A 26,229-nucleotide genomic window follows, 5' to 3' on the forward strand; every position below is an offset into this window, starting at 1 on the left:
ATTTTATGTAATGTGAAAAAATCAGACACATTGGAGAAAAAACCAATTTGACAATAAATAATACACAATGTAGGTCAAAGAGTAACTCAGATAATTTAGCGTGAGCGCTAACACGATGTCAATGTTTAAAATAAACTACTACTACGTCTGCGAGTGGGTATACAACGCAGGGCCGTCAAATTCCTCTTTCTTCAAAACAAATTAATATCATAACATACAACGTTTACTGTTAATCACGTTAGGCCTTATAAGGCGTGAGTTTTGATTACGACTAAAATAACACGTACTTCTTTGTGTCACTCTTGGAATTGCGGGACTGATCCCGAGGGCGTCGTTGTTCCCGGGAGTGAGTTTGGCTGGTTTCTCCATTCTCCTTCTACACCTACCCTCCCCCCCCCCACACACACACCGAGAGCATCGGGAATCCTCTTCCTTTTAAAATAATGTGCCAGAAGTCACCCTTAGGCATTTAAGGCAGGCCCTTAGTCTCTACCCCAGGATGTTCAGCCTGATCAGGTTGAGGGCTGTAACCCCATGTAAGAGGCTTCCGACACTGAAACCACAGAAATTAAATTATTCATATAAAAGGAAAAATGTTCTTTTTAGAAAATAAACTATTTACAGAAAATACGGTAATAACTTTTTAATAAATTTACATTTTATATTCCAACCATATTATCTTTTATTGATGAAAAGAAAAAAAAATCATTGTCATATTGAAAAATTGCTACTGATTATTGAGATTAATCATACCCTCTTCCTCTTCCCATTTTTTCAAGTGACTCGGTTAACATGCACATGAACCACGGTAACATGCTACATCATCCCAAGTAGTATTTATATACATAAAAGATACACAGAAGGTAAACAAAGTTAAACAAAAATATTTTTTAAAAAATGGTGAAGTGTAAACAAAGAAATATTCACAATAATTGTGAAACCGTTTATTTCATGCACTTAACGCAGATTGAGAAAAAAAAATAGTTAACACAAAAATTTCTTTTATGGCTTTAGTGGCCAAATGCATCTCAATTCAGTCGTCATCAGACATATGCATTATATTTTCTCTAGCTTTCTTTCTATATTACTTATTAATAACTTTATAAAACCAGAAACATGCTTATATGAAGGGGAATAGTGCTAACAAACTTGGGAAGTAAAAGGCAGATTGTGTAATTTTTTCACGGATTGCGTCGATTCCTCTTTCCTGGTGGTTGAATGTCGATGCTCCTAGGTTGGTACTATCTGTAACGTCTCTGTTGATATGGTGTGTACAGTGCACCTATAAGTGCTAATGTTGGTGTAATGTAATGTATTGATGATGCTAGTAGTTGTTGTGAAAATGTTAAATTGTGTAGTAGTGTTAAATTAACTGGACCGCCGGTAATCCATGGTCCGAGTAGGCAGTGAACTATGTGTATTATGTAATGTGCCGATGTCGGTCGTTACTGCTTGTGAGATAATGATTATAATTGTAGGGTTCTAATGAAAGTCGGTAGGTGTAGGCGCAATGCCACTGTGTGGGTATGTGTGCGTGTTGGTCGAAATATCGTGTTTTGCGGTCGGTTGACCTGAGGGGATGTTATGTTGCCGAACAGAGGATTGAACAGAGAAAGTCTCTGCAAAAAAAAAAAATCAATCTCTGGATGTATTTGCATCAGCAACAACATTAAAAAAACCTAACAAGAACAACAATTAATTAATGGGCATCATCATCTTTATTATAAATTATGATTTATGTCTTATAAATTATATGTTTTCGCGAATGTTTCTAGACAGTTATTTCGGTAGTGGATAAAGGGTGTACTCAACGACATGTAATACACAGTTAACACTTGCATATTATTTAAGGTGTCTCACTACACCTTGCATTATTTCAATCAAATCAGCAGAAATAGTCTTGATTATGATAGAAAGCATGTTGAATAAGATGTATTAAACTCTAAAAGGCGAAAAAATTGTAATTTTGGATTAAGAATTATCTTTTCAAAAATTTAGTACAGTTAATATGAACAAAAGTCCCAGGATGATTCGATTTCATGATCTGTGCTTCACTTAACGACTGAGCAATGTCAGTGTACAACCAAGTAGATTGATACAAACAATTAAACAAAATATCAAAATCGCCATGTTGTTAAGTATGTGTCTAGGTGTAGCGAGGGTCCTTAACAAGTACCACCAGTACAAGCGATTTAGTTATGATCGAAGCTAATGTTCTTTTTTAACTTGTTTTATGTTTTAATAAATATGCTCTACGGACATAAAATCAGTAAGATTTTATAACACTGAAAGACAAATGCATTGTCGTTTTAACACCCAACATACTAAGTAAATTGTAAAAGAATAAATGTTAATAGTGATATTAAGAACAAAGTATTATGTGATTCGTTCAAAATCGTAACAACATTGTACATGACCCCGCCAAAGTACTGATTTCTAGCTAGACAATGCTTCCCACCGTGATGTGTGTGATACATAGAAATAAAGAAGGGATAATAGGTGCCAAATTTACACAAATTCGTCTACTCTAAAATTGACCGTCCTAAAAATTACTACTTTCCCGAGAGTCTACAAATTACAGACTCCTATCATTACAAAAAGCAACAGCCAATGCCTAGCAGATATTGGGCAAAACGCACTTTTTGCTGAAACGCATGTTCTTTTAACAAAACATGCGATGCAGGATGTATCTTTTATATATTACTATTAACGATTTCTTTGTATACCTACATGAATTATCTTGATATCAGATATAAGTTAGAAAATTCTATGTTCGAGCTTATTTCAAAACCTTTAATAGTGCTTCATATCATTTGTGGTTATTTATGTATCAAAAAAAAGAAAAGAAAAAACTTTTGTTCTTCATCAATCTTCTTAGGTTTATCAAAGAGAAAACTAATAATAAAAGCTTCAATTTAATGCACTGCGACACTTCAACAGTTTACTCGGTAATCGCCTTTGAGAAATCATAGAAATCTGTTTATCTATGGGATAGGTTAAACAAAGATAATATCAGCCAACGAGCTATGAATATTTCATTTCTCCAAAGATAAGACGTTTGTTTACCCTTTTAATAGTAAGAAAACATAAAAACTAAAATTAAATATCTGACGAATTATGATTGCTAATTGACTTTATCTTTAATAAACGCTTGTTGCAAAATGCATGTACACGTAATTCTGGTTGTTCATTCTGAGTGATGTTGCATGAGGTATAATTCTTAATTTTTATACATGAAGAAGCCCTAGACTCGACTTCAATTTCCAATGATGCATCAACAAAACAGCTCTGTATCTACTGGTTATTTGTTTTTTAACTGAGTGTTGTCCCGTTCTTTGGGTTTGGAAATTAGTTGCTTATCAGGTGAGCATTTTTCAACAACCATTCAGAGAGAAATTAGAAAAAAACACCTAAATTCTCATCAATTTAAATTGTAAACAATGAAGTGTAGTTGTAACAACTAAAAGAAATAAGGCATTAAGAACAATATAATACAGTAACAATTTCTTCAGTTATTTATTGTTTTGTCTTGAGTAGTTTCAGGGTTTATCAATTTCAATAGCAGAATTAGGATTTTTACTCGACTATCAATTTTACATCGACATCAGCGATATACTTATAAATCAAATTCCTTCCTTTGTCAACATGGAGAATATGTTTTAATAGAGAAGACAATTTATATTTTACGTCACACGAGAAACCTTTCCGAATTTTCAGATATAGAACCATGCTCATCTAAAAAGGTGACAAATGTAATCAACACCGACAGTACTGCCAATGAAATTATAATTATGTGTTCCATTTCATCGGTCAGCGGAAATTCGTCAAATGGTATGAAAGGTAAATTGATAGGTATTGGTATTTTCTGTCGATATTTTTGATTTCAAATAAAAAAAAAAAAATTACGATTTATTTGTCTTGGTTTTGTAGACATTTATGCCGAGGACTTCAAAGAAGATTGTATTTCAGAGGAAGGGACTCTCGGGGAAATTTGAAGAAAATGTTATTGGAGGCCACCGACAAAAGCAAATACGAACTCTTGACCTTCCTGCAAGTCAAACAAAGACCATAAGATCGATTTTAAAAGAGGAACGCACCAATAGGAATAAAGTTTTATGCCACCCTTCCAGACATGGGGGATCAAGTGGACACTGAAGAACCTCATTTCCACGGCCTATGCCGCATGGTGCTCAACAACGCAGCCATTAAGCCCGATTTGAGAGAAAGCATCATGTTCAAATCGTTCACTGAATACCAAAGAGATACTGGATACTGTGCAAGGTCCTCGGAGTTACCATTCATATTGTGAAACACGATCCTATGAAAGACTCCATATATATATAAACATACCGTCACCAACATAACTTGCCAGCAAAAAGGCCATGTCGACGTCTAGAATACCGATCAATAATGCTTCATGTGGTCCTTATTAGCTGCCATAATTCCAGCTACGGAGGATCCGCAACGAGTTATGAAATATATGCAACACATTGATAAGCTCGACTTCCCAGACACTCCAATACATGTCCAGGTCGGAGGTATTCCTAAATTCGATACGAGAAACGACATATCTATTTATGTGTTTGGCTACGAAAAGAGAGAAACACACCCTCTACATCTAACTGGAGAAGGAGGATTAAAACACATGGATTTCTTCGTTCTAACCAGGGAGGATAAATCTCATTACTGCTTGATAAAAAAAATTAACATATTAATAAATATGTACAGAAAGGAAATTAACTATTTCATTGCCATCATTATCTCCATGGGTTTTCTAAAAATCGGGTTTTAGAAAAACACGTGTCTTATTGTGAAGAACACGGTGCACAGCGGGCCGAAGTGCGAATTAATAAAGACAAATGGCTCCAGTTTTGCGTTGTTTCAAAGCAGCTCAAGGTTTCATTTGTAGTCTACGCCGATTTTGAAATCATTCTCAAGTAGCATTACGGTCGTCCACCATTCACCATGTAGCTAGCATAACACGTGCTCTTTTGCTTTACTTACAAGGATTTTGGACGTTCGTCTAACACTACAATCATGTGGCATACTGTGGCCATGATTCGGCTGACCAGTTCATTGACCATCGAATCAAACTGGATGACGAGCTTGTGAAGGTCTTTCGCTATTCAAAACCAATGTTTTTGTCTAACGAAGAAAACGAAGCATTCCAGGAAGCAACTATATGCTACATGAATAACAAATAATTGGGGAAAATTGCCGTTCGTAATTATTGTCACGTGACGGGAAAATATCGAGGGCCAGCCCACACTAATTGTAATCTATATCTGCGACTCGGAGAGAGGATATTAGTTTTTTTTCGTGAGATCAAAGAGTATGACGCCCACTACATCATGAACGCCATCCGCAAATTTAAGCATAAAGATCAAATAAATAACAGAAAAATACATATATATTTCGTTTTCGTTGGGGAGATTGGATTGAGTCGACACGTTCCAATTTCGTCAATTAACGTCTTTCGACAAAATATTCGCCAATCTAACAAAAGAGGTCATCTACAAATCATCTCATATCAAAGCTCGCCTCATTTCCGGAAACGATCGGATAATGCTACACGGACTTGCTAAAACGATCTCGAAGGAAAAACTGTGTCCGATGTGGGTTGCGGACGTTTTTTAAAATTCAAAACTTAGAACTGTATCACGACTTGTACATGGAAACTGGTATGTATCATTTAGCCGATGCGTTTGTGTTATCTCTACTTGGAAATGTATTGTCTCGATGCAGCTCATTTTTACACGGCCCTGATACTAGCTTGGCATGCCGCTCTCAAGATGGCTGTTGTGAAACTTGAGCTATTGACTGATCCGGATATGCATCTGTTTGTTTAAAAGGAGCTCAGAGGAGGCATTGCTATGATTTCTAGAAAAAAATTGTGGAAGCTAACAATCCCCATCTTAACGACTACGATTCCCGTCAACCCACACACTATTTGATGTATTTAGATGCCAACAATCTGTACGTGTGGGCCATGAGTCAGTCTTTGTCGACTTACGATTTTTGATAACATACCCTCGACGAGATGAAGACTATCGACATTCATGCCATCCCTGTTGAAGATGACTGGTTTCATATATGAAGTCGATGTGAAATATGCCGTAAAATTGCATGACTATCCTATAGCTCCCGAGTCCTTTCAAATTAAGCCTTAACTGCTATCCGCTTATCAAACAGAGCTCTTGGCAAGGCTTGAGATAAAAGAAGATACTTGCACCAAGTTAGTTTACAAGTTTCACAACCGCCATCTTGAGAGCGGCCTGCCAAGCTAGTATCAGGGCCGTGTAAAAATGAGCTGCATCGAGACAATACATTTCCAAGTAGAGATAACGCAAACGCATCGGCTAAAAGATACATACCAGTTTCCATGTACAAGTCGTGATACTGTTCTATGTTTTGAATTTTAAATTATAATTATAATTATAACCCACATCGGACACAGTTTTTCCTTCGAGATCGTTTTAGCAAGTCCGTGTAGCATTATCCGATCGTTTCCAGAATGAGGCGAGATTTGAGATGAGAAAATTTGTAGATGGCCTCTTTGGCCAGATTGGCGAATATTTTGTCGAAAGACGTTAATTGACGAAATTTGAACGTGTCGACTCAATCCAATCTCCCCAACGAATACGAAATATATATGTAGTTTTCTATTATTTATTTGATCTGTTTTGCTTAAATTTGCTGATGGCGTTCATAATGTAGTGGGCAACATACTCTTTGAGCTCACGAAAAAAAACTAATATCCTCTCTCCGAGTCGCAGATATAGATTACAATTAGTGTTGGCTGCCTCTCGATATTTTCCCGTCACGTGACAATGATCACGAACGGCAATTTTTCCCAATTATTTGTTACTCATGTAGCATATAGTCGTTTCCTGGAATGCTTCGTTCTCTTCGTCAGACAAAAACATTGGTTTTGAATAGCGTAAGACCCCCACAAGCTCGTCATCCTGTTTGATTCGATGGTCAATGAACTGGTCAGCCGAATCATGGCCACAGTATGCCACATGATTGTAGTGTTAGACGAACGTCCAAAATCCTTGTAAGTAAAGCCGAAGAGCATGTGTAATGCTATCTACATGGTAAATGGTGGACGACCGTAATGCCACTTGAGAATGATTTCAAAATCGGCGTAGCACTGGATGAAAAATCAAGTTTCAGCAAAACTGAAACTATATGGAAACCTTGCTGAAACTTGAAGTTGAAGTTTCATGTATAGTTTCCGCAATGCGGAAACCATTATATCGATTCAGCAAGTATCCGTAAGGTTTCAGTCAGCAGAAACTTTAGTCTAAGATTCCTGATGGTTTCCGCAATGCGAAAACTAAATTTGAGTCGTGTGAATAGTTGTGTAAATTATTATGGAAATATCAATCAGTTTCAGAACATTTCCGCTAGGTTTCAGTATGCTGAAACTCTAAGTTAAGATTCCTGATGGTTTCCGCAATGCGGAAACTAAATTTGAATAATGTGAAAAGTTGTTTAAATTATTATGGAAATATCAATCAGTTTCAGAACATTTCCGCTAGGTTTCAGTATGCTGAAACTTAAAGTTAAGATTCCAAATGGTTTACGCATTGCTGAAACTATTACTAAAATTGATTTGAGTTTAATAGTGATATCATTTATTTTCAACAGGTTTAAGTTTAATTCAGCCTAATGATAATGAATCCGTATATACTAAAATGTATAGTAAGGTTTCAGCGTGACTGAAACTATATGTATACATGTAACTATCTTCAAATGTGGCAAATAAGGCGATTAAGAACATTTATACTAAGTAATTAATTGAATTTGAAAAGAAAAACTGATGTCTGATCTTGTTTAATGCATATGATGAAATCATTAATCTTAGGTACTCGGGCACGTGTATACATGTGTATACATTCTTTGTCCAGGTGACCTCCTCTGTGATTTTCCTGTATATTCTGTGTGGATTGCAGGGTTTTGTCTGTCAGGAGTGAACAAAAGACTGTTACATAACATATACACAGTACGAAGCGTGAGTTTATAACTGGAGCCCGGTGGGAATTTTTTTTCAATTTGTGTGTACCTGAGTGAGTAAAACTGATAAATTAATTATAATTATTTAGTAAAATAGATTATTATACCTATTTTGTAAGACTCCTTCTTAAATCATTTAGTTATCATTTGAATGAACCTTGAGGTACAGTAACTAATTAAGCAAACACATTAAGGTAAAGTCGTTGTAAATTTTTACAAATCGTACCAAATATTCGTACAACCTGAAGTTTAGAGCTAATTCATTTCTTTTTTTAATACCACGCCAACACATGTACACAGGAATTTTTTTAAAAAAATTCTTCTACAGTTGATAATAACAAGTAAAACCCACTTGGAGTTTGAGTCTAATATAATAATTTTTTAATTATTTACATGCATTTCAGACTTTACTACATGTATGACTGTATCATGATTTACTAGCGTCGGAAGCAAATTGAAAGTGGGGGGGGGGCTAGACTAATCCTCAGAAATATTGAGGAAAAACCCTAAAAAACCCTAATTCCCAAAATCATGAAAATCCTAATCCGTGGGGGGGGGGGGGGGGGGGGGGATTACCTATACTATATACTTCCGAATATAAATTTCCCTACCCAAATTTTTTTCTCCCAAAATCATGAAATTCCTAATCCGTGTCGGGGGGGGGGGGGGGGGGGGGGGGGCTAGTATGCCTATTACTCCAACTTCTCAATCTTTCAAGGTAAATTTAGGAACAATTGCATTTCCGGCGAGAAAAATTGGGGGGGGGGGGGGGGGCTGTATGCCTATTGGTTAAGTCTAACTTTGCACTAAGCCCCCCCCTAGCCCCCCCCCCCCCCCCCGGTTCGACGCCTTTGTGATTCGTGCATTTCTACACTTTGTATTTACTTTCTGTACTGTAAACACAGATATTGATACATGTTTATGAAACATGCACATGTTTCTGTTATAAGATATAATAAGCATTATTTATAATTTTACTGAAGTTATACGTTATATTACAAAATCAGTTTAAAATCCAGCACTAGGCATGTGGTGCACGTGATTTTAATCTCATTTTTAAAATTTGATTATACATTCGTATACATTTGATGTAGAAAGTATACCAAATAATTAAAATTATATTTTGTTTATATATCAGTCCGACGTGTACGTCTAACTTCCCGGCTTGTTTGTATTTTAATTTCATATGTATTCTTAACGTACTGTTCATCGCATGACCAATCAGTGCACATGTGTAACTGTAAAATAATTGCCATCGATTCATCGTAGTTGTAAATTCACCATACGGGTGAACGCTGTTAACCGGACCCCGTTAATTGATCGGCATCTAATTATATTTGTGATTTCTGTGTGTTCATGCAGAACCTGCTCTGTGATGAACATAATATGTTCACACCTCTTTATTTTGAATAAGAATATGACCGTGCTTAGAATTGCGGTGAAAATTGGACAAGTCAAGACTAACTTGTCAGTAAACTATATATGGCTCTATAATATTTAGTTTGGCTAAATCATCAGTACATGTAAATAAAATATAGTTAAAGAGAAAATCTGATACATATGTCTCATTAAAACTTGTTTAATTTCATTAGACATTTGTAAACAAAAGGTCGGCCATTTTTTTGGTTAATCACGTGTTACAAATACAATTGTAACAAACACACGCCAATACTTTGTCGTATTTAACCAGGAAATACTGACTCCGACATTCTTATTTAAAATAAATATACATGTAAAAAGTATACTATTCGGTAAAAATGATAATTTTGATTAAACATTATTCATTTTAAACTATCCCAAGATGCACTTTTCCAAGATTTAGTGGGTTCTGATTGGTCAGTATTGGCGTACTATATGATTCCGAGCGAAGGTTAAAATGGACAAGAAGGTGCTGTTGTAAAATGGAGAATTGAGAAGCATTAATAGCCTCTACAACAAGGAGATAATGCAGGAACGAAGAACTCATGTCAAGGTAACTTAATTCACAATATAGATACCCCCAATAACATTTTCAAGGCTCTAATTTATCTCTCATTTGTAAACGAGATCTCGCGCCATCAAAACAAGATGGCGTCATTTTTTCAAACTTGGTTCGGCGTTTTAATTTTTATTAAGGTTTTCCGCTGGGAGCGGAAAACCTTACTATTATTCTGAAAAATTTTCAAATTTCTTATTTTTTTTTTTTTCTTCTAGACGCCAACTTTGATCCTTAATATCTCGCTCGTTTGTTCACCGATTGTTTTGAAATTTTCAGGACTGATAACATGCCGCGTGATGTTGTCGTTGCATATTTTAGTTGAGGAAAATCCCTATCCGGTTTTGAGTTATTTCCCTTTTAGTAAAATTTAACGACTTCTTTTGTCCAGGGGGTTTAGCTTTAACGATGACTGGCAGAGTCTCAAAGATGGGCTGGTTTGGAAGCTAATACATTGAATTTGTGCGAGATATATTTTATTTATTTTTTAAATGCAAATAAAAGGGGTGGTATAGATGTTGAAACAAAGGTAAGAAAAAAAATCAAAAAAATTCGCGTATTTTCCGTGTTAGTTTTCTACATGATAAAAATTTGTTATAACATGTATTTTAAAAGTTCTTGGTCTTACTCAGACCTTTCATTCGATGTGCCGAAAAAAGGGCTGGCCCTTATAAATAGGGAGTTAGAGGCGTCCAAAGTTTTTTGTCAATAACTTAAAAAAGGAATAAAAAATTCTAATGCATTATTGAAGCAAAGTTGTAAAGAAATTAATTTTGAATCCTTCTATAGTATTCAATTTAATGTTTTCGTAATTTATAGTCAGTATTTGCAGAAACAATTGTTGTCAGTTCGGTCCATTTTTGTGGGGGTGCGCACGTTTATGAGGTTATGAAAGGGCTTCTTGTAATGCACTAACTGATACATGTAGTGCGCAAAAATAATTCCACATAAAATTCCTAAATGTTTTTATTCATATGTACATTTTCATTTCATATATATGAACCTCTTTGTCCTTATTTTTGTTGTTTGTTTCATAACTGTGCCCCTGTCTATGTTTAGACGCATTACGAGACTCAGGTAACCGATCGATAGGAGAGTCGCTAGCTGTATTCAGGCCGTCGCCTAGACGATAGTGCATGTGCTTGTAGAGCTGGACGTACACGTTTAACGCGTCGCCCCACTGTGTTACTGTAACAGAGACATTTTGAATTGTTTCAGTACTGGGAGATGTGTTAACAAAATGGTTCCAATGCATGGTAATTAAACTCAACTTTTCTACAATACGTATACACGGCCGTCTTATAAAGCACAATGTGTATTACTGACATGACAAATGTACGCTGGCAATTTAAACGAACGCGGGATTGCTCCCGATAGAACAATTCTTTTAAAGCAAAAAAAAAAATACTGATTTGCGATGGATATAATATAATTATCATCGTGGAGATGATTTTAAAAAGTGAACTTAATATTCGTATACGATAATATTTGAATCCAAAGCCGCTAGTTTTAAGTTACGGTTATTAGGGATATTAATTATGACTTGCCCCGCGTTTCAGGTTTTTTACTTGCAAAGCATCTACAAACGAAAATACCAAACAACCTTCAGCAGCAACTTATAAATTATTTATTCCATACACAATTCTAAAGAGGTAATTAAATAAATTTTATAAATGCTTTATACTTGTATACATTCGCTATCTTCCATGGAAAAAAGTGGCATGGAAAAAATGTTGTTCAATGTTCATCAAATACGCTGTAGCCTTAGCAATCGAAAATAATTAGCAAATTGTATATTGATAGATTGACATATCAACAAACATTCAGACCCGCAATGTGTTTTTTTACAAGTTCTATAAAATGTAGACTCAATGACTGAAGTCTTTACCGTTTTCCGTGTTGGTTATTTTGAATCACGTGTGTACGTTATGTGTAGCCATATAGATGAACATTTTAAGAGTTTAATTTTTAAAAGAAATTGTGTACATGCAGAGCAATGCAATGCTAGGACAATTAAATTCCAACAATGTATATGGTGAGGCGGGTCAGACTGATACTGGTTCTGCTTGTTCTACAAATAGCGAATGTAAGACGAAGTATTTGGGTGTTATATTTTAAACAAATATAAGTATTGCTTTCTTAAAAGCTTGCATTACTCAACACAGTATTTTATTGGAATCATTCTTAGTTACCTTAACTGCATATGTACCGCTCGGTCTGTATCCCGGTAAAATTGACTACCATCCGAAATTTTTCATACAAGGTCTACAGACTTGCAGCTGACATTACCTTTAAAAATACATTTTAGAAGTTGCCGCTGTTTATAAATTCATTAAAAAGACGCGCAGAATCAAGTAGTAATATGTCGTTTGATATGGGATTTATGACGTCTATTTATATAATTGTTTTCATTAAAATTATTTCATTATTTCAAGCTTGTGGGTGGAATGAAATCAGTTTCACATGTTATATGACATAAAGATGTCCTCTCCCCACTTTTTCTCGCAGCAACTATTTTTTTAAAATTTACATAAAAAATTGAATCATCATGAAGTTGCCCCCCTCCCCCCCATTTTTGTAGCATGTTAAAAACATAGGTAATCACAGATTACAAAGCTCACCGAGACGAGACATCACCCTTATGAGACTTCACTTTTATGAGACCACCTTTATCATATTAAATGAAAATCATACTTTATGATCTTGGATATTCATGGATTCTGTTTTGACACAAAATCGTATATCATCTGTTAAAAAATTGTATGATAATCATATGTTCATATGTTAATCAATACATTAATATAAAATTAAATATTGCATCCTATCATATTTACAACATATATCATATAATACAATAAAATACCATAATAAACAATTATGAGATATGATATTGTTACGTATGGTATGACATTGTATTGTGTTATACGTTATTGTATTTGATCACATAATACAATATCATAATATATAAAACAATATAGTATTATATTACAATATCATATTACATAATACATCATAACATTGAAACATATGATATTATATTGTAAAATTTAGACATTGTATGATACTGTATCATTTTTGAATCATAATATGATATTTGTATCATATGATACAATATAATATGATACAACATTATATAATATTACAGTATCATATTATACAATTTCATGTGATATAATTCTATATTACAGAAACTAATATCATATTAAACAATATTGTATGATACAATATTATAGAATATACAATATTGTATCATAGGATACAATATTATATTTTGCAATATCTTATGTAATAGTATCATGTGATAAAATAATAAATTAATAATACAATATAATATTATACAATATTGTATCATAATATACAATACTATACATAACGATATCATGTTTCAATATCATAACATAAAAATATAAAAAAAAAAAAATGATTCAATATCATATCGTATCATATCACTTTTTATAATATTACATATGATATTATATTGTATCATATTAAACAATAATGTTTCATATCATACAATACTTTATCATAGGAATTATGTTATATCATTTAACAACAACCACATCTTTCTATCAAGCAGGTTTTAGTGAGGTGGGAGATTTCTTTAGCATCCTTGATAATGGAGATCAGGCTCTGCATCTGAAGCAACCTCTGCGTTTCATTTATAATATAGTTAAATCAACTATGCAAGGTACCATCTATAAAACATGTGACCTGTTCCAAAAAAACTAAACCTCATCCAGCATCCGAAACCTATGGCTCAGATTCAGCATTCATGCCTGTCAGGTGCAACAGTATACATAAAAGGCATCTCCATGCAAGTTTGGTGAAGTTCAGACCAGTAATAACTAAGATATTATCATCAGAGGGCACTAGCAATTAAAACCTTAACCTGCTCCAGCATCCGCAACCTAATATGGTTAAGATTCAACATCCATGCCTGTCATGTGCATCTGTATCATAAGACACACCATCCATTCAAGTTTGGTGAAGTTAGGACCTGTATTAACTAAGATATATTTTTTAGCATCCTTGATAATGGAGATCAAGGTCTGCATCTGAAGCTTCCTCTGTGATTCATTCATATTACAGTTTAATCAATTATGCAAGTTTGAAATAGTACTATTATCTATTAAACATGTGACCTGTTCCAAAAAACTTAACCATATCCAGCATCTGAAACCTATAGCTCAGATTCAGCATTCAAGCCTGTCTGGTGCATCATTATCATAAGACGCACCATCCATGGAAGTCTGGTGAAGTTAGGACAAGTATTAACTAAGATATAATCATCAGAGGGCACCTGCAACAAAAACTTTAACCAGCTCTAAAAACCTTAACCTCCTTCAGCATCTGTAACCTATAGCTCAGATTCAGCACCCAAGCCTGTCTGGTGCATCAGTATCATAAGACACACCATCAAAGCAAGTTTGGTGAAGTACGGACCAGCAGTAACTTAGATATTGCTATCAAAGGGCACCTGCAACAAAAACTTTAACCTGCTCCAAAAACCTTAACCTCCTCCAGCATCCGAAACCTATAGCTCAGATTCAGCACTCAAGTCTGTCTGGTGCATCAGTATCATAAGACGCACCATCCATGCAAGTGTGGTGAAGTACGGACCTGCAGTAACTTAGATATTGCTATCAAAGGGCACCTGCAACAAAAACTTTAACCTGGTCCAACAACCTTAACCTCCTCCAGCATCTGAAATTTAGGACTCAGATTCAGCATCCAAGTCTTTCAAGTCCATAAGTAGGTCCAGATGCATCATCCATGCAAGGTTAGTGAAAATAGGACAAGTAATAGCTTAGATACAGGACCTGCAACAAAAACTTTAACCAGGTCCGGACGCCGACGCCGAGGGTATAGCATAAGCTCCCCCTGACTTCGTCTCGGTGAGCTAAAAATTGGATGAAAATCATGAAATTATGAGTGAAATTTTGAAAATTTTGGAAAATTCTAAAAAAAAATAATTCTTTTTTTGCTTGTCAAGATTTGTTGGATGAGTTTGCCCCCCCCCCCCACTTTCAAAAACGATGCTACGTGCTTGGAAATTACTCATTTCTTTATTCCCCTCTTTAATAAACAAAACAAACTAACAAACATAACCGATCCAGATAAATATAATTACATGTATCAAAAATAAACTTCAAAAACAAACTACACATTCATCCTTCACCAACAACATTGCCTTTTCGATATTTGTCATCGTTGTAGACCCGTGTAACAATCTGTTACATTATATATGTAAGTAGGTGCTTGCACGACAAAGAACCCCTTGCTGATCTACATTTTCATTAACGCATACAAAGAAAAAATATATTTTGATTTATTTTTTAGTTTCTTTTGATGTAAAAAAAGAGAAGAAATTGGTTCTCAGTCTCTCTTTATGTCTGTTTGTTAGCAGTTAATCCAAGTTCATTTTGAATATCCTTTTGTAATTTTAAAAATGCGATGTAAATTTTTTTTCATGCAATATTTCGGGTAAAGCAATGAAGAGTTGTTTCTTGAAATTTTATTAGACCATAAAATTGTAAAATGCAAACATTGAAAATTGTGCCCGATTTCATTCTTTTTTTTTAAGGTAAAACTTTATTGATTTACAAAATGATTCTTTGAGACAAACAATTTGACATAATCAATAAGAGTTTGACAATCTCTAACTGCAGGTCTGTAGCTTTTAGTCAGAAAAAGAATCGGGTGGACGACCTTGGACACAGATCGTCCATCCGAATTTCTTGAAAATTGCCATTATTTTCGTACGCGGACGCAATACTCACCGAGACTAAATGGTTCGTATCTTAAGTTTTAACTGCTTTGAAAGGTAAAATTGGTTTTCTGATAATTATGATCATGAATATTTAAATAAAAAATGGTTAAAATTATAGTAAAATTACCGGCATCGGTCTTCTCCGGCGGATCTAGAAGGGGAAGGGTTACAGACCCCCCCCCCCCCCCCCCAGCGAAATTTCTTTCAATTACGTGTACATTATAAACTTACCAAATATGCCTCGGACATCCCTTGGCAAACTCAAATAACCGTCTGACTTTTCAACCCCCACCCCGGAAAAATTTTCTGATCCGCGCATGTTCCCCCTCCTCGAAATACAAAATTATTCTTCAAAACCCCTTGTAAAATTTCCAGGATCTCCGCATATATACTAAGAGATTCATTGGCGCTTGCGTTCGATAAAAATGCGTGTAAAACGTTTGCCAATGGTCTTTTTACCTTCGTACCGGGCATAACCACAGTCCCACTCTGTGAATAAAATGCGGCGAATCAAACTAGAGACAACGTGTTAAGATCTGTATTTGCTTATAAACATGTAGTATCATCGTGCAAAATGCACTGTTCAATTATATTTTTTTTTTGACTTTGCTTGTAAAATTCGTAATTTTTTCTCACAGTTTATTTCTTACAAAGTTACTTTTTTATTTAGTGATTGACACTTTTCATACTTTATATGTGATTTCAAAGAGACAGAGTGTCATGTCTCAAGGACTGTTAATCTCTTAAAACAACATTGTGCAATTATCAGATTTTCATTTCTTGGACATCAAAGACTCACTGAGTTTATTTAATTAGTTTATATCTGTGAACATTTTACTCAGCTTACTTATATCATTACCGTTCAATTTATACTCACTGTTAAAATTCTTATAAATAGTTATGTACAATTGTCAATGCGCAGTCTGGAATACGGCGGCCAGCCCCGGCCACGTCCGACTCTCCCAGAGTCTTGAGTCCGGAGGCCACTACTGGCCATATCCGACTTGTTTGTAACATGTCTGTCTGTTAAATTGTTATAATGTTGCCATCGTTGAGTCTCATCCAATAATGTGGAATCTTGCATCAATTGCCTGTTTATTTCTCTGGAACTGTATACTGGTGGACCTTCGGGAATACGGCAAACCTACCCTTCGTTTTAGCTTACGGCCCACAGCGCGCCACAACCTTATACCTTATACACTTTACGCCAACATTCCCTCACCCGGTTTGTACTGCATACGACCGATGCAGATCCAGACGAATTCTCTATCACCGTAAAATCTACGCGGTCACAGAAATATAATACTTTGTTTCTCAGTGTTTACACATCTAATATTGTAGTATGGTCAGCTATCAATTTTTTGTAATACGTCACAAGTATGACGCAGCTACGACGGAAAACCTAATCGTTGCTTGCAACGAGCTCGTCTCTAGTTACCGTATCTCTTTTAAATATACGTTTTGACCAAGTTAACCATTAACCAACTTTATATGCATGATAATCAAGATTATCCAGGGTATACACATATATAATTATATAAACGTCCCTAATATATGAATGCTTGGTTGGTAAACAAGACGAATAATGAATCTTTCGCACATTATACAATTTACAAACTCTAAATGTAACGAAATTTTTTTATTAATTAAATCCGGAAAATGAAATCTTTCACGTTTTTCTTCTTCAGCATTGACAGCATACAAAGTCAATGTTTCCGGTGATTAGTTGCATCCTCTGTTCGGTGATTCGGGTGAATGTTTTGACCAGCTGGACGATGTGAACGCAAGGTATTGCTTTGAAATTGATTATTTTCACCATTAACTTATACTTGTGTTGGATGTTTATAATTTACTGTAGTAATTTTTGGGAAATCCAGGTCTAAGTTCTTGAAAAGGGGGTTGATGGGGGGGGGGGGGGGGTGAAACACACTTATTGTTGATAAGTTTTTCCATTGTTCAACAAACAATAATTGAATCAAAATGAAAATAACATAGCTTCAAACATAAAATGAAACATTTTAAACCAGATACTACTGTAGTCATTATATGACATAGTTTAAACAGCAACTGGCAACTGCATAGTAGCTTCTGTATTCAGAATTTTATTCAGAATGCTTTTATTACATATTTGGCTGAATGACTTATGTTTATTGTTTAAAAATCTAAATGAAACTTTATTATTCATGTTTAAGATAAATAGAACAGACATAAAGTACAGCCCAGTGAAAGGAACAAGTTCATCGCAAGAAAAAGAATGTTAATGCTACCACTGTCCAGAACTACTAAGTCTGCTGTAGCCATGATGTGATCATATGAGTGCTTCACCGGTCTGGACAATGCTCGAAAGTCCCCCCAAAAGGCCTATTTCCATAAACTACGACTCGGGTTACATCAACAACAGCCAAGGACACTCCTTATTGATTCGAATGGACACATCTCTACGACCCGACTAAACCTCTGCAGAACAAGACTTTTTAACTGTAAAGTATTCTCATTTCAAAAAAACTATAAACTATAAAAGTACTTTTTTTATATGATCAAATACCAGTATATTACAATGTCTGTCTGTAAGCTAGAATCTTAGAAAATCACATGGTTTTGAGTGGTATTTCCCGGCCAACCCTGGTTTTGACTTATTAAATGATCGATTAGACCTTGCAGATATTAACTTTCATTTCCTTAAATAATTTGTTATATTTGCAAATATTGCATAAAATATTAGACTCCATATAACATATATCCTCACACCTCCAAGTTGATAAGTGTTAACTACTTTTTTTTCCATTTTCTTTGTTTAAACATTTATTGATAACTTTGCAGCAATATATGAAAAATTAGGAAACCAATCTTAAATGTAAAAACACTGCATTAGGAGATGAATGCATGGGTCATAGAAATGATAAAATACACCAAACAATATTCAATTATGTTGTATATGAAAATATATAAAGACAACATATACCCCATGTATTACAATTTTTATATAACAAAATTACTTGGATGGAAAGTTGTTTCCATGTGGGTTTTATTTTAATCTGTGTTATGTAACTAATATTTAATTGGAATTAGCTTTTATATCATAAGTAAAATGCTGGTATTGATGAGAATTGTAAGGTGAATGATCTGTGTGATACTTTGTATTTTATACATTCATGCTACAAAAAGCAAGTACATGTTCATGTAGTAATACTTGTCATATATAAACAATGTATATTTTACTTCATGTCTTGGATTTAAAAAAATTAATGTAGGTAAAGTAGTGAAATGTATGAAGTTAAACCGTGTGTAAAGAAGAATATTCATCAGGAATGAAGTGTGTTGCAATCAGCATAATTAATTAAATGTGTACATCATATTTTTGCACATGATTTGACAGACTGCTCCATAGTTAACTTTTTATTGGCCAACAAACTTTTCATATCTCCCTCTGGGTCATCTATTAAATACTGACAGGCTTATGATATTAAAATCTGATCAGTTGGTACATCATGGGTGGAAATGAAAAGTTCACTTTGGACTTAATGGATTATCAAAAAAATGATATCAAATCCTGTTCTATTGTAAAACATTAGATTATATTACTAACAAAGAAAAGGTTTATCCCAACTTGTAAGTGGGTCACTTTGACCTCATTTTGGAATTTATTGACATATTCAAATCAAATCTGGGTCATACCTCTATAGTCAACTACTATCTTGTAGTGTATTTTTTTTTTAAATGGATACTTTAGACTTTTCGAAAATATTTTATGGTGTACATATTCATTGTAGTTCAAAACAAATTGAAACAAGTGTATCATGTTCATGTAACAGTGAAGTTTTCTTTGTTTATTCATGTACGTGCAGTTATTTTGTAAATTGCATTCATATTTTTAAACAAGAGGCCGATGGGCCACATCACTCACCTGAGGAACAATAGTTATGATAAAATCAGCTCAATGGAGTCATAATACAAACTATCTGGACAATGTACAATAATACATGTAGATCCTGTATAAATAAAATCCATTTTCCCCTGGATATTCTTATGTTTATAATCATTAGTCCCTTTTCTAACAGGATGATTTTATAGTCATATCATATGTTGAGTATTGCAGTTCTCAAAAAGATCCCTAACAATAGTTTTTATATGGGATATAAACGTACATCAAACTCTGAACCTTCTTGTGAGGCCAAAAAATTGTCCTGGGGCCAAAGTCTTAACAATTATAAGGAATCATCTGGCTGATTAGTTTCTGAGAAGATTTTTAAAGATTTACCATATATATTCCTTTGTTAAACTTTGACCCCCCCCCCCATTGTGGCCCCACCCTACCCCTGGGGATCATCATTTTCACAACTCTGAATCTACACTACCTGAGGATGCTTCCTCACAAGTTTCAGCTTTCCTGGCTGATTAGTTTCTGAGAAGAAGATTTTTAAAGATTTACTCTGTTTATTCATATGTAAAACATCGACCTCCCATTGTGGCCCAAACCTACCCCCAGGGGTCATGATTTTCACAAATTTGAATCTACACTACCTGAGGATGCTTCCACACAAGTTTCAGTTTTCCTGGCTGGTTTCTGAGAAGAAGATTTTTAAAGATTTACTCTATTTAATGTTAAACTTCAACCCCCCATTGTGGCCCCAACCTACCTCCAGGGGTTATTATTTTCCCAACTTTGAATCTACACTACCTGAGGATGCTTCCACACAAGTTCCAGCTTTGCCGTCGGATTAGTTTCTGAGAAGAAGATTTTTAAAGATTTACTGTATATATTCCTATGTTAAACTTCGATCCCCCATTGTGGCCCCACCCTACCCCTGGGGAACTCTGAATCTACACTACCTGAGGATGCTTCCTCACAAGTTTCAGCTTTCCTGGCTGATTAGTTTCTGAGAAGAAGATTTTTAAAGATTTACTGTATATATTCCTATGTAAAACTTTGATCCCCCATTGTGGCCCCACCCTACCCCCGGGGGTCATGATTTTCACAACTTTGAATCTACACTACCTGAGGATGCTTCCACACAAGTTTCAGCTTTCCTGGCCGATTAGTTTCTGAGAAGAAGATTTTTAAAGATTTACTCTATATATTCATTTGTAAAACTTCGACCCCCCCCCCCATTGTAGCCCCACCCTCAGGTGACCTAAAAAGGTTAAGTTTACAATTCAATAAGTTGGTTTCTGGAAGAACAGACTTTGAACATTTTCGTAATAAATATTGACAATTTTTTTACTTTTTTAATCTTTAGCTTTTAAGATCTGTGTACAAACTCTGTATCTTGCTTATAATTCGAAGCTTAACACTCAAATATCGTTAGTAAATAGAAATTGTAGGGTAACAATTAAACACAAGAAACATGCACTACATGTATAACAAATAAAGAACACAATCTATTTTTTCGAAATGAATCATATATATACATGTATATACCTACATATTTCCGTCAGCGATATCAAACTCTATTTAAACTGAATAAACTCGAGAAAATGCTGAGCATCTCAACAAAACCCTTTTGCATTAATCTACCATTACGCAAAAGATAATGCCGAATTACCGATAGAATGAATTGTATTTCAGTACTCCTACATCAGATTTTGCTTAATTTGCGCAGGTAAACTGTTAACTGTTTGATTTACCGTAGTCTCTGTTTTATTTGATACGTAAAAATCACGAAATACAGACGATAGTTCCCAGGTTACAAAGCATAAATAATGAAAACGAAACGAAAATCAGAACAAGCTAACACCAACGTCATGTGTGAAAACTGTCAACGCATTGAAATTGTGACGGTCAGACCGGTTCACAAAATCGGCACCAATATAGTTTGCATGTTTCAAAAATTTCCCTTCATACGCGAACGGTTGCATAGCAAGTAAATTCATTATAGTCAGATCGACCCTTTTTCGTATAATGTCATGGCTGCTTTAAACAAAGAACCTCGTTTTAGAAGTATGGAATACGAGTCTTGGTAAAATGGGTATGCAAACCCGGGCCGTGGCAAAATAAAAGCCGGGGCAGATCGGCAATCGTCAATTCCAAATACGCATTATTTTGCAGCAATATTAACACCGAATACACATATACTGGTCCATCAAATATCCCGAAATTTTAATGAGATTGGCAGATTAATACCTTTTGTTTTGCTCAGACCAAGTCTTGCCTACTCATTTTACCGTAGGTAATTCTTACCGTATGCCGAGCCCGAAGCTATTAAACTGATTGAAACACGCATTTCCTTTATTTTTATTTTCGTAATAACTCAGATTTGAATCAGAATTAGCACTTAATTTTTGCAATTTATATTTTCCTTCCCATAAGGATAACTTATGCTAAACTACGTTGAATTGAACTAATTAGTTCTTGAGAAGAAGATTTTTAAAAATGCACCCCCCCCTTTTTCTACAGTTTTAAGGTTTTCTCCGCTTTGAATACAGATCGGACTTTTATTTCTGCAGTTTATATTCGCCCTCCCATAAGAATGCTTTGTGCCAAATTTGGTTGAAATTGGATAAGCGGTTTTAGAGAAGAAGTTCAAAATGTAAAAAGTTTACAGACGGACAGACGGACAGACGGACGGACAGACGGACGACGGACAAAATGTGATCAGAATAGCTCACTTGAGCTTTCAGCTCAGGTGAGCTAAAAAGTAAGATCTTTGTTGCATTTTTAAAGGGAGATTTGATAGGCATTTAATCGAGATGAAAAAAAATACAAATGTAAAGATTTCTATGGGAGTTTTTTTTTCTTGTGCAATTTTATCATTTTTTAAATAAAAGTCCCTAATAAGGGAATTGCCATATGGATGTTTCTCCATTATTGTATCTTGGCTGTATTTTATTTATTATTGGAAACAATTTCAGATTTTTGAACAAAATGAATTTGGAACTGTTTGAAATTGTTTTGTTTTTACATAAAGAAGAAACCTTGCTCAGCTTTTGTGAAAGCAAAAATATAAATAGTTTCAGTAAGTTTCAGTTGCGGAAACCCTTTGTAAACAATATGTTTCCCAATTGTATATGGAGGTTGAAACTATGCAGAAACTTCAAGTTTCAGTAAGTTTCCATCGCGGAAACCATTTGTAAACAATATGTATCCCAAACGTATATGGAGATTGAAACCATGCAGAAACTTCAAGTTTCAGTAAATTTCCGTTGCGGAAACCATTTGGATTCATGGACAGCCTAAGTTTCAGCACTGCGGAAACTTAATGAAACTTGAAGTTTCCGTGCTGAAACCTGTCGGAAACTTAAAGTAACCTTAAGTTTCCGCAGAGTTTCCAAAGGGTTTCCGCAGCGCTGAAACCAGATATTTCATCCAGTGTAGACTACAAATGAAACCTTGAGCTACTTTGAAACAACGCAGAACTGGAGCCATTTGTCTTTATTAATTCGCAACTCGGCCCGCTGTGCACCGTGTTCTTCACAATAAGACACGTGTTTTTCTAAAACCCGATTTTTAGAAAACCCATGGAGATAATGATGACAATGAAATAGTTGATTTCCTTTCTGTACATATTTATTAATATGTTAATTTTTTTTATCAAGCAGTAATGAGATTTATCCTCCCAGGTTATAACGAAGAAATCCATGTGTTTTAATCCTCATTCTCGGGTTAGATGTAGAGGATGTGTTTCTCTCTTTTCGTAGCCAAACACATAAATAGATATGTCGTTTCTCGTATCGAATTAAGGAATACCTCCGACCTGGACATGTATTGGAATGTCTGGGAAGTCGAGCTTATCAATGTGTTGCATATATTTCATAACTCACTTCATGTAAAATTAAGAATTATACCTCATGCAACATCACCCAGAATAAACAACCAGAATTACGTGTACATGCATTTTGCAACAAGCGTTTATTAAAGATGAAGTCAATTAGCAATCATAATTCTTCAGATATTTAATTTTAACTTTTATGTATTCTTACTATTAAAAGGTTAAACAAACGTCTTATCTTTGAAGAAATGAAATATTCATAGCTCGTTGGCTGATATTATCTTTGTTTAACCTATCCCATAGATAAACAGATTTCTATGATTTCTCAAAGGCGATTACCGGGTAAACTGTTGAAGTGTCGCAGTGCATTAAATTGAAGTTTTTATTATTAGTTTTCTCTTTGATAAACCTTCTATAAGAAGATTGAGGAAGAACAAAAGTTTTTTCTTTTCTTTTTATTAATACATAAATAACCACAAATGATATGAAGAACTATTAAAGGTTTTGAAATAAGCTCGAACATAGATTTTTCTAACTCATATCTGATATCAAGATAATTCATGTAGGTATACAAAGAAACCGTTAATAGTAATATATAAAAGATACATCCTGCATCGTTTGTTTTGTTAAGTGAACATGCGTTTCAGCAAAAAGTGCGTTTTGCCCAATATCTGCAAGGCATTGGTTGTTGCTTTTTGTAATAATAGGAGTCTGTAATTTGTAGACTCTCGGGAAAGTAGTAATTTTTAGGAATGTCAATTTTAGAGAAGACGAATTTGTGTAAATTTGGCACTTATCATCCCTTCTTTATTTCTATATATCACAGACATCACGGTGGTAAGCCTCGTCTAGCTAGAAATCAGTACTTTGTCGGGGTCTTGTTCAATGTTGTCACGATTGTGAACGAATCACATGATAATTTGTTCTTAATATCACTATTAACATTTATTCTTTTACAATTTACTTAGTATGTTGGGTGTTACAACAATGCATTTGTCTTTCAGTGTTATGAAAACTTACTGTTTTTATGTCCGTAGAGCATATTTATTAAAAAATAAAACAAGTTAAAAAAGAACATTAGCTTCGATCATAACTAAATCGCTTGCACTGGTGGTCAGAGTCATTGTACTTGTATGTAACATTGCAAGCGGTCGGACGTTGGAAGAAAAAAATCGCTGCTGACACCTTTTACAAAAACAAATCACTGTGGGATATCAAACACTGTTCTTTGTTTCGCCTCCATTGTATGAAAGATGGAACATAACTACTTCCCATCATTGCGGAATTCAAGGATCAGGTATACATAGCATCTAAATTAAGTGTAAACCAACCATTAAGGGACTCATAGCTTTTCCCAATCAGAGTAACCTATAGAAAATTATGGTAGCCAAATTTCTCGTCCATTATTTGGTTGCATATAGTTATGAAATATATAGAAGGTTTAAAACATACATATAAAACATAATGAAATAAATTGTGAATTGCTAATTCTCTTGCTTGAACATGCATTTCAGCAAAAAGTACCTTTTGCCAAGGTTTGTAATGATAGGAGCATGTAATTTGTTAATTCAGTGATTTTCAGGAAAGACAATTTTCCATAGAGATATAAATATATAGAAAGTATTAAACAAAGAATGAAAACAAATTCTTTGCGCACGGTCTCACTTCTGAACCAAATGACCTAGACCATTTTGACGTCTAGTGTAGCAAGATAAAATCGTACGAGTGACATTGTCAATGATTTTTTGAATATTCAATGGTTTTAAAAGAATATCATAGAATTTTTTTTTCTCAAGGAAGAACATGAATGGTTTGCTTTCGGAGAGTAATAACAGTCTTGTTTAACCGCTTTACTCGCGTGTTTAAAGGGAAATGGTCACGTTTTTCTCTTCCGTTTTTAATGTTTATAATGCTTCTGTAGGGCATTTCTAATAGTCGACCAAATCTTTAGTGTCGGTCGTCGAGTTTTAAGCGGGACACAGAGGTCAAAATTATTCTTTCTTATGAAAACATAGCCATATTCTTATTTTTGTTTACATTTTGAATATTGAGGAAAAGTTTAGGGTCTAGACCAAAAATAAATATTACGAACGATAGGAACTGTTGATTTGTATTCAAAACGAACTCGTAGATAGTAAAATCAGAAAATATATTGAACGAATTTAAAACAAAAACATGTCAGGAGTCTTGTTTACAAAACAAAGAATTGTGAGCTCTTGCTTATTACCTTACCATTGACACTAAAATTTTGATTGATCGTTGGAAATGCTTTACTAAATCAGGGTAAACAATAGAAAAAGAAAAAGAAATCTAGATCAAAATCGTAACCATGCCCCTTAAAGTACGCAAGCTTAGTAAGCGTTTGCTGAATTGGTGCTTATTAACCTTGTTAAATACATAAATGTGTCAATATGTAATAAACTAACATATTTATATGCAATCATATTCAAATGTATTAAAAATTTGGTAGAAAAATTTTAATACGCATTTCTAGTTTATTTATTAAAATTGAAGGTGATTGAGCTAGAATAACAATAGAAGGAGTAAAGAAGAATAAGTCATACTAGTGACGCTGATTCACCGTTTAGAACTCTTTAGAAGATGCGAAAAAGACAATTCTTTGGCTATAAATAATTGGACTGCAAAACCGGGAAACAGAATGATTAAATTAAAAGACTCTGAATTACAATTTGAAATTACCTCCAAAGTTTTAAATCATCTTGGTCTATTATTTTTAAGCTTCGGTTATACAAAATATA

The 26,229-nt window shown here is 34.4% G+C and overlaps 1 long non-coding RNA gene and 1 pseudogene across 1 annotated transcript; one reads left to right on the top strand and one right to left on the bottom strand.

Annotated features, from left to right (window-relative positions):
• LOC128170701 (uncharacterized) overlaps positions 1-26,229 on the bottom strand; it is a 723,116-nt pseudogene that overhangs the window by 662,794 nt on the left and 34,093 nt on the right.
• On the top strand, positions 9,884-19,638 carry LOC128170751 (uncharacterized). Its single transcript, XR_008241887.1, has 3 exons — positions 9,884-9,991; positions 17,453-17,552; positions 17,957-19,638. It is a non-coding gene; the product is annotated as an uncharacterized LOC128170751 (long non-coding RNA).

Source organism: Crassostrea angulata, chromosome 2, assembly GCF_025612915.1.
Source record: "Crassostrea angulata isolate pt1a10 chromosome 2, ASM2561291v2, whole genome shotgun sequence".
Lineage (NCBI taxonomy): Eukaryota > Metazoa > Mollusca > Bivalvia > Ostreida > Ostreidae > Magallana > Magallana angulata.